This window comes from Lolium perenne, chromosome 4 (genome assembly GCF_019359855.2).
Source record: "Lolium perenne isolate Kyuss_39 chromosome 4, Kyuss_2.0, whole genome shotgun sequence".
Taxonomy (NCBI): Eukaryota; Viridiplantae; Streptophyta; class Magnoliopsida; order Poales; family Poaceae; genus Lolium; species Lolium perenne.
The window spans coordinates 211,051,891-211,067,512 of NC_067247.2; the positions used below are offsets into that span (position 1 = coordinate 211,051,891).

Here is a 15,622-nt window from a genome sequence, read left to right on the forward strand (position 1 = left end):
CGGCTCCATGTGTCGTGGCCACCAGTCCAGGCCCCATTGCCACCGCCAAGGCTCATCCACAGCACAGTGAGATCCTCGATTCTCTCTCTAATATCACCTCCTCGGACAGCGGCCTCGACCACATTCCAACAGCGGTGGTGGGAGCATGAGGTCATGGAGGTGGATCTGCCGGCAACCGTGCGGCGGTGGGGGCAGGGCTGCGGTGGTCGGTTTGCTCACGGTGGATGTGTGGGTCGCGCGCGTGGTCGTGGGTTGTACGCCGGCGAGGACGCGGTGGACGTGCATGACGAGCGCGCGGCAGAGGTGGGCTGTCGGCGGCCGCCAGTGGAGATGCGAGATCGCGCGGTTGGGATTGTCATTCCGGCGACTGCGCGGTGGAGGTAGTGCTTCCGGTGTTGCAGAGGAGGAGGTCGGGCACAGGCCCAGCTCGGCATCAACCTCTGCCGCAAGGGGCCGTGCATCCGCGACCAGATGAACCTCTTCTTTGAATCCCCCTCCAGCCGCCGCCGGCAAAGTCCCTAGTCGCTTTCCGGCTCTCCGATTCCCCATCCATGGTGCACTCTCAAGGTCTCCAAGTTCCGCTCGAGATGCAGCAGTTCACGGCGATTCAGCCGCAGTATATCTATCTTCTAGACCATGCCCCAGCTCCCGGCTGTCGTCTGAAGGACCAACGCTGCCGCGCTTTCCTTGCCACCGGCTGGTCATGGCCTTCTACCCACCGCCACCTCTCACCTTCCGCTGCACCAACGCCCTGGGCGGTGTCGCCGCTGGTGGGAGCTTCTCCTCCCAGCAGCCAGACCCTGGGGTCAGGGGCATGGCTTCCCCAACAGCTGCACCATCGGCCTGGACCGACAACAAAGAAAGGTGAGCTACTTATGGAATTATGGTTTTGTTCTCCAAATTAGGTTCATTGATGCACTGCGACCTTGTACTGAATTGTGCTGAAACCTAGGTACTTGGACATTTAGCTGGTCGATTAATTTGATTAGAGTCGCTAATTGTGTGGTTAATCTGGTTCTGCTCATTAGGATTCACTTCAGTAGTGTGGTGTTCAGAATGTATGCTTAGGAAAGGAGGGATTTGTCAGAGTCCAGCAAGAAAAACACAATAGATTTACTTCAGTTTTTTAATGTCTCTGTACAGTATACTAACGGTAGCAGGTTTTCATGCACATGCCAAATTATCTTTAGTAAAATCTAATCATACCCTTTACTTTTATTCTTTGGATTTGTGTGTCAATATTTTTCTAGCTCACTTGAAACGTAAGTTGTATTAGATTATTCGAGTTATGTATTCTTCTAATGGACCTGGTTTAGTGTATTCGGCTTGAGGAATATATTGACCGAGTGCTGAGTTGTTGGATTCATGTAATGGTCTCACGATCAGCACTTAGTTTTCTTTTCATCATCTTGGTCAGACTAAATAGTGATGGAAATATAAGCAAATATCCATATGAAATAATCTGTACGAGTAATTGATAAATCAGGACTACGAAAATAACAAATAAACTAATCATGCAGACTAGTAAAGTAGATGAATAGATCACATGTAAACAAGACAAACTGATCGCATCTACCATAGAAACTAGAAAAAGAAACTCTAACAGAGACTGAAAGAGAAACGACAAGATCACATACTTCGCAGCAGCGTCGTTGTCGCCCATGTTGAGGTTGTTGAAGAAGTCGCTGAGGTCCGGGAAGAAGTTGTCGTTGTGGAGGAACTCGTCGTCCGATGACGACGTCGTGATGCCAGTAGTCGCGCCGGAGCGCTCCCCAAAAACCTGATTGCCCCTCACCCGTACAGGTTCAAGAGAGGCAGGGTTCCGGAGGCCTACTGTCCCGGCAGTCGGTGCACGCCGACGGACGGGATGAGGAAGACGAAGGCGGCGGCGCAATGAACTGGAAAGCGTATGCGTCTAATCTCGGCGGCTAGGGTTGCGCAGGATCTTATATATTGATATTCGGGAAGGTCGTGGGGCGCAGCCCACGTCCGAGTCGGCACAGCCACAGAAGGCAAAACGGCTGAGTAACGCGTCCGTTAATGACTCAAAATTGATTACACAATTAATTTCCCAAACAGCAAAAAGATAAGCTCGGCTCGGCGAGATTCCGGCGCGGCGCGGCGCGGCGCGGCGCGACGCGACGTGACGAGGCGTGGCGAGGCGAGGCGGGCGGCGGAGGAGAAGGAGTGCGCGAGGGCTCTCTCTCTTCTCACTCACTTACTAGGACTAGAACAGCCCACCTTATATACCACTCCAACTCCCTCCCAACTAGCAATGTGGGACTAAACTTCAGCTCCCACTAGTGCTGCCACTGATTATTGGAATGGGCCATGTGAGTTTCAGAATTTGATAATGGGCCGTGGGCCAAAGGCCAAATGCCCAAAATTCCAGCAATCCCCCACAAACTCTCATTGGCACTCATCAATAAGTTTCCAGAACATTGTTTTATATACCGGTATGTCATGGAGACTATTAAGTTGAACTTCCACTTAAAGCTTCATATTACACTAGATTGCAACTTGGATAGTGGACTATGCCTTGAACTACAAGTTTTTTGCGCTCTAGCTTCATACAAAGCCTAGACCGATACTAGGCTGCCGCGAGGCTTCCTCGCGGTTTGGAGCTTATACGTCATACTCCAGGGCCTTTCATAAGTTTACTAGAGAGCACCCAACTCTCATAGATTGCGACATTTAACAATCAAACTCATATATGTGTGTTCTTCAAAAGATGTTCTGTAGGACAACATCTCTGCTAAAATAAGCCAATTAGAACACATTAAGATAATTATCAACCTGCCATGCAGATTAGGAGAGTATTGCATCTTACGGAGTGGTAAAATTACTATAGGGATATATATATACTCTCCTCCCAGCTGACCAACAGCTTGTCTCCCAGCTCTAATTCATGGGATCTCCGATCACATAGAGTGGGTTACCACCGTGGGCAACTCATAGTGTGGGTCTCATACCCATCTCCCTCGATGCATTTTCTATCACATTTCGTGATAGTCCCTTTGTGAAGGGGTCTGCCAGGTTTCTAGACGTATGGATATAATCCAACGCTATAACTCCGGAGTTTCTCATTTTTCTGACAGTTTTCAGTCTCCTCTTCACATGCCTTGATGACTTCATATTATCCTTAGAACTGTTTACTTTGACGATCACAGTTTGATTATCTCAGTTCATAGGAATAGCGGGTATTGGTTTCTCAACCACAGGTAAGTCCATCAAGAGCTCACGAAGCCACTCTGCTTCAACAGTGGCTGTGTCTAATGCTGTAAGTTCTGCTTCCATAGTTGACCTCGTAATGATGGTCTGATTGCAAGACTTCCAGGAAATAGCACCACCTCCAAGTGTAAACAAATAACCACTTGTGGCCTTCATCTCATCAGCATCAGATATCCAATTTGCATCACTATAACCCTCAAGTACCCTTGGATATCCAGTATAGTGAATGCTATAACTCGCAGTGCCTTTCAAATAGCGCAAAACTCTCTCAAGAGCATGCCAATGAACATCTCCAGGTCTAGACACAAAACGGCTGAGTTTACTTACAGCAAAGGAGATGTCAGGCCTCGTGGCGCTGGCTAAATACATAAGCGAGCCAATGATCTGCGAATATCGCAATTGATCTCTAGCAACTCTTTTATTCTTACGAATTATTACACTAGGATCATAAGGCGTTGGAGAAGATTTGCAGTCACTATACCCGAAGCGACTCAGGATCTTTTCCACATAGTGGGACTGAAGCAATGTAATCCCACCATCGTCATCCTTCATCAGCTTGATGTTTAAGATCACATCAGCTACTCCCAAGTCCTTCATCTCAAAACAACGAGATAGGAACTCCTTGACCTCCTTAATCACAGTAAGGCTGGTCCCGAATATCAATATATCATCGACATAGAGACAAAGAATAACTCCCTCGCCCCCACCATGGGATAGTATACACACTTGTCAGCTTCGTTTACAACAAAGCCTTCAGCGGTTAAAGTTCTTTCAAACTTCTCATGCCACTGCTTCGGTGCTTGCTTAAGCCCATGCAAAGACTTCAGTAATTTACACACCTTTCCTTCTTGACCATCTACTACAAATCCATCAGGCTGCTCCATATAAATTTCCTCTTCAAGCTCTCCATTTAGGAAAGCAGTCTTAACATCCATTTGATGAACGAGAAGACCATGTGAGGCAGCCAAGGATAGTAGCACTCGAATGGTGGTCAATCTGGCAACAGGTGAGTATGTATCAAAGAAATCTTCACCTTCTTTCTGGGTGTAACCCTTGGCCACAAGACGTGCCTTGTACTTTTCAATAGTACCATCAGGCCTAAGCTTTTTCTTGAACACCCATTTACATCCTACAGGTTTGCACCCATAAGGACTATCAGTAATTTCTCAAGTTCCATTGGCTAAGATGGAATCCATCTCGCTACGGACAGCTTCCTTCCAGTAGTCAGCATCCAGAGATGCATAGGCTTCTGAAATAGAAGTGGGAGTGTCATCCACGAGGTACACAATGAAATCATGTCCAAAGGACTTTGCAGTCCTCTGTCTCTTGCTCCTTTTGGGAGCTTCATTGTCATCCTCCACATGATTATCAAAGTGTTCTATAGCCATGGTAGGTTCAGGAAATAGTTCCTGGGTAGATGAACTGGGCATCCCCTGAATTGATGAGCTAGACGTTTCTTTCATAGGAAAGATGTCCTCAAAGAAAGTCGCATCATTTGACTCCATAATTGTACCAACATGCATGTCGGATACCTCAGATTTTACTATCAAAAATATGTAGCCAATGCTATGAAATGCATATCCCAGAAGAACACAATCCACGGTTTTTGGTCCAAGCTTGCGCTTCTTGGGTATCGGGACATTTACTTTCGCCATACATCCCCAAGTTCGTAGGTAAGAGAGTTTCAACCTTTTCCTTTCCCATTCCTCAAAAGGGGTAATGGTTTTGTTCTTTGTGGGAACACGGTTTAGGACATGACATGCAGTCAATATCGCCTCCCCCCACCATGCCTTGGATAGACCCGATGTATCTAACATGGCGTTAACCAAATCAGTTAGAGTGCGGTTCTTTCTTTCGGCCACCCCATTTGACTGAGGTGAGTAGGGAGGCGTCCTCTCATGGATAATACCATGTTCCGCACAAAAAGAATCAAACTCGTTTGAAAAATACTCTCCACCACGATCAGACCTTTCTGCTTCAGCTTTAAATATTTTGAAGTGATTAAGAGCTTCATCTTTAGATTTCAGGAGGTACACATAACAATATCGAGTAGAGTCATCAATTAAAGTCATGAAGTATCTTTTTCCTCCTTTTGTCAATTCACCATTCATTTCACAAAGATCTGAATGTATAAGCTCCAGCGGTGCCAGGTCTCTTGCCTCCGCAGTCTTGTGAGACTTACGTGGTTGCTTAGCTTGCACACATACTTGGCACTTGGATTTCTTGACAATAGCAAATTTCAGAATTATATTCATATTCGCTAGCCGCGTCATGCACCCAAAATTAATGTGACAAAGTCGTGAATGCCAAATATCGGACTCACTATCATTGCAAACGTGATTAATAATTTGAGTACATAAGTCTGACAAAGATAAGCGGAACAAGCCTCCGCACACATAACCCTTTCCAACAAATTGTCCACACTTGGAAATTACAACTTTATTGGACTAAAAAACCAACTTAAAACCATCTCGACATAAAAGCGATCCGCTAACAAGATTTTTATTAATGGAAGGAACGTGCTGCACATTCTTCAGCTGGATGGTCTTTCCCGAAGTAAACTTCAGATCCACCGTACCAACACCACGAACAGAAGCACGTGAGCCGTTTCCCATCAGCACGGAAGAAGTCCTTGCGACCTGATAAGAAGAAAACATAGAGACATCAGAACATACATGTGTATTGGCTCCGGTGTCTATCCACCAATCAGGAGAATTACATACTGAAAAGACAGTAGGAGAAGTACCATACCCAACGTCCTTCATCTCAGTATCAACACCAATAACAACATTTGCGGACATGCCGCTGTTCTCACGCCGATCATGACGTTCTGGGCAATCAGGAGCCCAATGTCCAAGAGCGCCACAAACATGGCAATTCCCTTTCTTCTTATAAGGAGTCTTCCTCTTGAAGTTGGTTGAGTTGGAGGCTTTGTTCTTCACGTCAAACTTGCCTTTTCCATTGTTCTTATTCTTAGACTTGTGAGATTGGAAGTTCTTCTTCTGTACCACATTGGCACTAGAACCTCCCTCAAAACTACGAGCGCGTGTGTCCTTTGCTCTCGCCTTCTCTTCCACATGAAGCGAGCCAATGAGATCCGAAACGGAAAACTCTTGTCTCTTATGTTTTAGAGAAGTAGCAAAGTTCCTCCACGAGGGAGGAAGCTTGGCAATAATGCCACCGGCCACAAATTTGTCCGGTAAGGTACACTTAAACTGCTCGAGTTCTTTGGCAAGGGACTGAATCTCATGAGCCTGCTCAACCACGGAGCGCTCATCAGTTATCCTGTAGTCATAGTATTGCTCCATGACATACAATTCAGTGCCAACGTCCGAGATCCCAAATTTGGCCTCGAGCGCATCCCACACATCTTTACCATGGTCGAAAGCCATGTACGGGTCAACAATGTTGTCCCCAAGAATGCTGAACAAGGCCGCCTTAAACATGGTGTTGACCTTCTCAAACTTTTCCTGCTCCTCTGCAGAGAGAGGCCCCTCAGGTCTAGCATCTGTGGCACTAAAACAACCTAGGTTTGTAAACCATAGAGCTGCCTTTGTGCGCCACCTCTTGTAATGCATACCATCAAAGAGGGGAGGTCGAGTAGCGGCAGCAACGCTGCTTGAATTGATTTGCCTAAAATCAGGTTTTTGGATTGATGGAAATATAAGCAAATATCCATATGAAATAATCCGTACGAGTAATTGATAAATCAGGACTACGAAAATAACAAATAAACTAATCATGCAGACTAGTAAGGTAGATGAATAGATCACATGTAAACAAGACAAACTGATCGCATCTACCATAGAAACTAGAAAAAGAAACTCTAACAGAGACTAAAAGAGAAACGACAAGATCACATACTTCGCAGCAGCGTCGTTGTCGCCCATGTTGAGGTTGTTGAAGAAGTCGCTGAGGTCCGGGAAGAAGTTGTCGTTGTGGAGGAACTCGTCGTCCGATGACGACGTCGTGATGCCAGTAGTCGCGTCGGAGCGCTCCCCAAAAACCTGATTGCCCCTCACCCGTACAGGTTCAAGAGAGGCAGGGTTCCGGAGGCCTACTGTCCCGGCAGTCGGTGCACGTCGACGGACGTGATGAGGAAGACGAAGGCGGCGGCGCAATGAACTGGAAAGCGTAAGCGTCTAATCTCGGCGGCTAGGGTTGCGCATGATCTTATATATTGATATTCGGGAAGGTCGTGGGGCGCTCAAAATTGATTACACAATTAATTTCCCAAAGCGAGATTCCCGCAACCCGCGGCGCGTCGTGGCGAGGCGGGCGGCGGAGGAGGAGGAGTGCGCGAGGGCTCTCTCTCTTCTCACTCACTTACTAGGACTAGAACAGCCCACCTTATATACCACTCCAACTCCCTCCCAACTAGCAATGTGGGACTAAACTTCACCTCCCACTAGTGCTGCCACTGATTATTGGAATGGGCCATGTGAGTTTCAGAATTTGATAATGGGCCGTGGGCCAAAGGCCAAATGCCCAAAATTCCAGCAAATAGTTGTTCCACTATGAAATTCACCCATGCATTTAAACCGGTTGGTATGATATCTTTACTTCTCTTTGCAGTGCCACTAAGCGGAAAATAGGTGGGCATGGTGGCTTAAAAAAAGTTTGTGCTATTTCAACTCAACTTCAGTGTGTTGTCGGAAAGACTGCTACTATGTAGATAACTTAGCTACTTCCAATTTCTTCACTAGCTTAGATGAGAAGATAACATCTGATTTCTTCCCTTCTAATTTCTCCCATGATCTACTTCTGTATATTTAACATTGTAATCTTCATTCAGGTTGTGAAGCAGTTATGTCCTTATGGGCATATACCAGGCACAATAATCTTCATGATCCTGATTATAAAAGGAACATCATTTGCAATGATGAACTTAATGTCATCTTTTGAACTGACGCCGGGCCGTTGGTATGTTTAAGATGAACAAGTTATTGGCCAACCACATAACTCCTCTTGACTCAAAGTACATGCTTTTGTTTCATGTTATCTGCATTTGCCTGATAATGATCATCTGAATTTACTTTTATTTTTCAGAATTCTCAGATATATTATTTTGACATTACAGTAGATCAAGATGAGGAAGCAAAAAGAATATTAAGGTGCCCAATACACTTCTCAACAAATGACTCCTGTTAATCAACCAGACGTGGTTGCTTCTGATGCACTAGCTAAATTCATTAGTGTTCAAGGAGCCTCATGACAATGCTCTGAAGTATCTGTGGGATTAGATAAAAATCATTTTCAGGTATGAATGCGTCTTAGCTTTCTTTTTCTTGTAGGCTTCAGCCTTGGGTTTTGCATGCTAGGGTCTGAAAAGTGTGGCCTTGTATGTTCTTTTTAATGCTCTGACTAAGATTCTATATTGGTTCATGCCATGGCATCTTTCGTTTGTTCAATTAGTCTTGAAGAAAATCAACTCTTAGTCAAGGGATATCATAAATAATTTGATTTTGAATGTTTTTATGAGCAAAAGGTTCTTGCATTATGTGCAGATCTGTTATGGTGTGGAGGGACAGGGCCTCTTTGATCTGAACCATGCCATATTTTGTAAGTGATCGACACATGTTCAAAATATGCAATGTATGTAGTATGCTTAAACTTTTTACTACGACTCATGCTATTAGTTCATACAACTAAATATCGGAGGTGGGATACGGGACAGGGTGACGACAATAGATACTAGGACAGGGTGACGACAGTAGCTCAATGTCCCTGTCATGTTCACTTCTGATGAGAAGTTATTTAACTTTGGGTGCATAGTATTATTAAAGTTCTTTACGATCTTATTGTGTTCATTTTAACATACAACTAAAGAGTTTGAACTTTGAAAAGAAACTGAAGAGAAATAGTTTGTCAAAACGACCTATATTACGGAACGGAGGAAGTAGTATATTAGGTGTTATTTTGGCGCAAATAAATACTAAAATTGGCTATGCTCATATTGTATTCAATTTAACATAGAACCAGAGAGTTTGAACTTTGAAACGAAACTGAGATAGCATATTGGGTGAGTCTGTTCATGTTCAGCCATTTCAGTACATGGATCATGAGTCGTACATATATTGCCTGTGCATATCAGAGTATCACAAAAAACCTCTCCCCAGTAACTGAAGCTTTGTGGCTTGGACAACGAAGGCATCAAAGCATTGAGAGAAATTTCTGGAGGTATCACGGCAATTTTTAGTTTCTTCTTGTAGAGCTCAGCTAGATCAGTTGAGTATTTTCTTAATGTGATTAAAGAGGGGGAGTGTTCAAGTAGCTTGAAGTTCAGTACATCATCATCTTTAGGCTCCTACAACTTTCCATTTTCTACAGCCGTTGGTGATTTACATAAATTTGACATTTTTCATGAGATTTTCCTCGATCCTTATAAAGTAATACCATACGAATTTCGTTATATTTCAGTCTTGGTACCGAAGAAAATTGGGATGTTTACATATATTGTTTTAGTACACGCTTATTGGTGTAGGCATCACTAAGCGAAACTTCTTCGAAGTAAACGGTCCCACCTCAGCCGATGATATCACAACTTCTTCGTTAACTGGGGCCTTATGGCTAGCTGGAGATTAGTTATTACTTAAAGTTTTGAAGTGGTCTTCATATAGTATAGAAAAATGTACGTTTATTTGGGTGCTCTTTGAGTGTCAAAAAATTTCACGTATACTATATATGCTATTTCATTTAGTACATATACTCTCCTTTAAGTATCAAAAAAATTGTAGAGAACCCTTTTTTGATTTGAGTGCTTAATTTGGATTTTTGGCGGTCATTCCTTCTAAGGTTTGCTGATTATGCAGAGATGCAATACTCTTAGCACATAGGCAATATAATATGGTTATTTTGATGTATCGTGCAATTGTGGTAGCAATTTTTGAAATAGACATGATTTAAGAAGAATGTATACTTTTACTAATCACTTCGCCACTATTTCTTTTGCTCATATCTTCGACACTATTTAATTTTCTTTGTTGTAATTTGATGATTTCGAGTCGCGGTCTCCTCACATTGCACTTCGTGAGGGTAAGGCTTGCCACTAACACCTTCCCCAGACCCCGCACAGTGCGGGAGCTCTCAGCACTGGATACGTCCTTTTTTGTAATTTGATGATTTCTTTTTATGAAATATGATGATAGGCCCACAAGACCACAGGCACCACTTTGGATCATTTTGAACGAATTAATGGAAAACTAGAAAGAAGTTTATTTGTTTTAAAAGAAATTTTGAATTCATGGAAAGCACTGCCCAGATAGCCCACTTTAGTGGTGAGCTAAGAGATACCTTCTCTGGTATTGGCGGTTGTGACGAGCCAGGGCCCTCCTCCTGGAGAGAACGAGCCACACCAGCCCCGGCCTTCATGTCAAGAGCCAGGAAATTGTTGTTCTCAGACAATAAGAGCGATGACAACAATAAGATCGATGATAGGCTGAAGAACTCTATTCAAAGGAAAGGGGGCAGTTATGGTATCTTCTTTTGGTTATTTGCTATGTACAGCACTTAGTAAAATCCACCACAAAATTCCTATTGTACCCATAGTTTGTGAAAATAAGATGATCAGTTCCATGCCTTCCCCCGAATATTGGGTAGCCATTGTTAAACCAGGTCGTATACTTTATGAAATGGGGGGATCTTTCGTATTAACACATTGCTTATCATCCATTTACTATGAGAACTCCACATCATAGTTGTAATTTAATATGATTTAAAATATCCTTTATTCTTTAACCTTAGGCTGAGCGTGGTGTGTTGTCGCGCCTGTCCTTGCTAGTCTATATCTATACCTATACTAGCTGAATGCGTGTGCATTGCCACGCCTTTTCAAATTATTTTATTATTATCATATACTAATATAATGCATGTAAAGTTGATGTATATAAAATATGTAACACTATAATATTGAGTAGTACACTTCGTAAAATATTTAGAAAATACTAAAGATTTCTATGGACATGATATGCATAGCAAGTAAGTTTTAATTAATTTTGTGGAGGTAACTAAGATCTATCCTTGGACGCTAAAGATTTTTTTAAGTGGTTATATTAAACATGCATACAAATCAGGAAAGGCAAATGGAGAATTAGTAGACAATAGCGATCGGGGTCTCGTATGGTATCCAGAACTGAAGATGAAACTTTCATGTCAAAGACACGAAAGCCAACCCCAAAAAAAAAAAACCAGAACCAAAATTGGAGATTACCAGTCACTTGTCTAGTTTATGATTGCATATGACACCTATAAGATCAGGTTTTCAAATAAAGTTGATTTCAGCTTATCTGAAACACACAGGAAGAAAACAACAGCATATGTGATAGCATCTCTATAATTATTTTCAGCCAGCCTACATGTAGACATGACAGGATTGAGATGCAAAGCAGCAGCCTCCAGTTTGAAGTTTTGGACACCAGCTGCATCAATCATGTGCTTCCAATTTTCTCAGTTTTTTGCCTTTCTCAACCTATTGTACGATGACACGTATGCATGTATTTGGTATGTGGCATCTTCTGATTGGTTGAGGTGGATGGCGTGCAATGTTTCTTTTGCTCTTCTTTTCCTCAATTTTTAATTACCATTCACATGGCCGGTTGACTGTTTTGTGTGAATTTTGCTTTTTCCGGTTGTACATATTGGTGCTTTCATTGGGTAATGCTTTTCCACTTCAGGTAACCGGTCAACATTTGGAAACTTGCTACTAGCTTTTTTCTTTCTCCTTTTGCAACTGGTTGAGGCACAGTTTGCCGGTGCCATATTTTATATTACTATCAGTTAGCCCATTATTATATATATGTATATATTTGAAGCGATTCAACCCGGTAAGAATTGAATCTCTGTGCTTAATAGTGCTAGTCCCTGGATCAATCGCTAGCACACACAGTTTAAGATGTAATACCAAGAAATAAAGGTCTTTATTACATCGCATGATCCAAAATTACATAATAACTTACAAATTGCATAGCACAAGGCTAGCTCAATATCAGAGTTCACAACGATCCATAATATCATGGAGTCCTTCGACTTCATGTGCCACAGGCGAGCATGTCGAGTGTAGACTCGTAACCCTAACCATCGAACCTCACTCGTTCAAACGGAATATCTGCAACATAAAACGTTCCAGCCACGCAGGGTCAATACATTTGGAATTGTATTGGCAAATGTCACTTTTGGTGGATATATAAATGGCGCCTAACAACTACGTGCTCATTTGGCAAGTGGAGTTTCGACTCTTTTGCAGAAAGCAATAGTTTCCCTATCTTTTATAAACAGTTTTATTCTTTAAAAATCATCGCCTAGGAACATATTAGCATAACCCATGCCGTCGCAAGACAGTTAGCTTCATATGCTCCTAAACATCTACGGACATGGTAGCATAGGCCCATGTAAACACAAGACAACCTAGCTTTGCATGCTCCTAAACCCATTGTTTGTCCCATCAAGTTTTATTAAGAAATTGGAATGATGAGATCTTCCAAACAGTAACATGCCTAGTTGCTCACAGTTGTCCGTAACCGGGGACACGGCTAAATACTTAGTTTGACACTCTCGAGAGGATTGTACACTTTACCCACATGACCTAGTCAGCCCCTTTTACCATGATGCTCAATTTGCTCAAATGGTCGGGAAAAGACTAAGTCGAGACCGTTTTCAGAAGTAGGACCCCAAGCCATCTGGACGGACCCATTCCAACCTACACATCTACATCTGCTAGTCACGTCAGGTCGGGTTCCTACAACTTACTTAGTCAAGCCAGAGCCCATATGACATGCGGCTGTACACGGAAGCTACTAAACAAGAAACTTGTCCAATCTCTTTGATCCCTGGGCGGCAATCCCCACCATTGTTCACCGTGCAGACGCTCCCGTCTTACCAATCCGCCCAGGTGTTTCATTATTCAGGTTGTTTTCATTATATCAAAACATATACTTTTATTCATCTAAATTTATCATGATAACCCAATCCATGCATCTAAGATAGCATTGGTAAGCAAACAACAATACTGTGGCGACAAAAGAATCAAGTGTTGAACATGTGGTTGTTCTAATAGGTGTTCATAGCATAGCAACATATATTTTTAAAACAATTCTACACATGGATAGCTACTGAAAATAACTACAAAGTGCATAGAAAAATAGTAGGACATAACGGTGTGTGACACTTGCCTTTTTTGTAACTGGAGAATCCTGCACTTCTCTCAATCAAAACTCGTATCTCTCCGTACAACTATAACATAAAAGTAACAGAACATAAACACACATTCAAACAACAAGAAAATCAAGCAAGGCAACAAATTAGAAAGATTTGTTATTCATTGTATTTTAGTTTTCATTAAATTGATGGTTAATTGGGAAACTAAAGGTATGGCAGAGGTACGGCTTGCAAGATATGAATTTGAGATATTGAATGGATGGGTAAAATACTTGGAAAGAAAGTGGTTGTCTAAGTCAAGTGGTCAGAAGAAAAATGATTGATGAGAACCTATTGTAACTCCGCCTATGTTGTCTCAACATAGCCGGTCCCAAGCCCGGGTAAAGGAGGAGGGTTGCGATAGGCGAGGCGAGCCAACGTAAAAAACCCAGCCACTCTTATGGAGATGAAACCCAAAGGAACCTCATTGGGGCATAACCCTCTTAGCGACGCGCCACATCGGAACCCGGGTGTGGTGTCAAATGGGCAAGGGCCGGGCCGTCACCCCCTTGGTGGCGCGCCGTATCTTGATCTGGATACGGTGATAAGTGAGCAAGGATCGGATCGCCGCATCCTTAGTGGCGCGCTGCACCGACGCCCCGGTGTAGTGAAAAATGAGCAAGGGTCTCCGCATTTGACTCGACGAGTGCGGAGGGTAAGGAAGTTAGCCGAGCCTAGGAGGATACGCTTAGGTAGCTGGAACGTAGGGTCCCTGACGGGTAAGTTACGGGAGTTAGTTGATACAGCGGTGAGGAGGCGTGTTGATGTCCTATGTGTCCAAGAGACCAAATGGAAGGGATAGAAGGCGAAGGAGGTGGAGGATACCGGTTTCAAATTGTGGTACACGGGGACAACTTCAAACAAAAATGGAGTAGGCATCTTGGTCAATAAGAGCCTCAGGGATGGAGTTGTGGACGTCAAGAGGCAAGGGGACCGGATGATCCTTGTCAAGCTGGTTGTTGGGGACTTAGTCCTCAATGTTATCAGCGCGTATGCCCCACAAGTAGGCCACAATGAGAGCACCAAGAGGGAGTTCTGGGAAGGCCTGGAGGACTTGGTTAGGAGGGTACCTATTGGTGAGAAGCTCTTCATAGGAGGAGACCTCAATGGCCATGTGGGTACATCTAACAGGTTTTGAAAGGGTGCATGGGGGCTTTGGCTATGGCATCAGGAACCAAGAAGGAGAAGATGTCCTGAGCTTCGCTCTAGCCTATGACATGGTCGTAGCTAACACCCTCTTTCGGAAGAGAGAATCCCATCTAGTGACGTTCAGTAGTGGTCTACACTCTAGCCAGATTGATTTTGTCCTCTCTAGAAGAGAAGACAGACGCGCCTGCATTGATTGTAAGGTGATGCCTGGAGAGAGTGTTGTCCCTCAACATAAGCTGGTGGTTGCTGACTTTCGCTTTAGGATCCGTGTCCAGCGGGGTAAGCGCGCCAAAGTCGCTGGAACAAAGTGGTGGAAGCTCAAGGGTGAGGCATCCCAGGCTTTCAGGGAGAGGGTTATTAAGGAGGGCCCTTGGGAGGAAGGAGGCGATGCAAACATGATGTGGAAGAGTATGGCGACCTGCTTGCAGAAGGTCGCTGTAGAGGAGTTTGGGGTGACTAAGGGAAGTAGAAGGGAAGCTAAGGATACCTGGTGGTGGAACGATGAGGTCCAGAAGGTTATTAGGGAGAAGAAGGACTGTTTCAGATGCCTATATCTGGACAGGAGTGCAGCTAACATGGAGAAGTACAAGGTGGCGAAGAAGGCTGCAAAGCGGGCGGTGAGTGAAGCAAGGGGTCGGGCGTATGAGGACCTCTACCAACGTTTAAACACGAAGGAAGGCGAAAGGGACATCTATAAGATGGCCAAGTTTAGGGAGAGGAAGACGAGGGATGTCAATGAAGTCAAATGCATCAAGGACGGAGATGATCAGCTTCTTGTGAAGGATGAGGCGATCAAGCGTAGATGGCGGGAGTAATTTGACAACCTTTACAATGGAGAGGCTGAGAGCTCTACCATTGTGCTAGACGACTCCTTTGATGATACCAGCATGTGCTTTGTGCGACGTATCCAGGAGTCTGAGGTTAAGGAGGCGTTAAGGAGGATGAAAGGCGGCAAGGCGATGGGTCCTAATGGTATCCCCATCGAGGCGTGGAGAGGCCTTGGAGACGTAGCGATAGTATGGCTAACTAAGCTTTTCAACCTCATTTTTCG

General features: G+C 43.9%; 1 pseudogene; it reads left to right on the top strand.

Annotated features, from left to right (window-relative positions):
- Positions 1–688: 688 nt before the first annotated feature.
- On the top strand, positions 689–15,386 carry LOC139839259 (uncharacterized; annotated as a pseudogene).
- Positions 15,387–15,622: the final 236 nt, after the last annotated feature.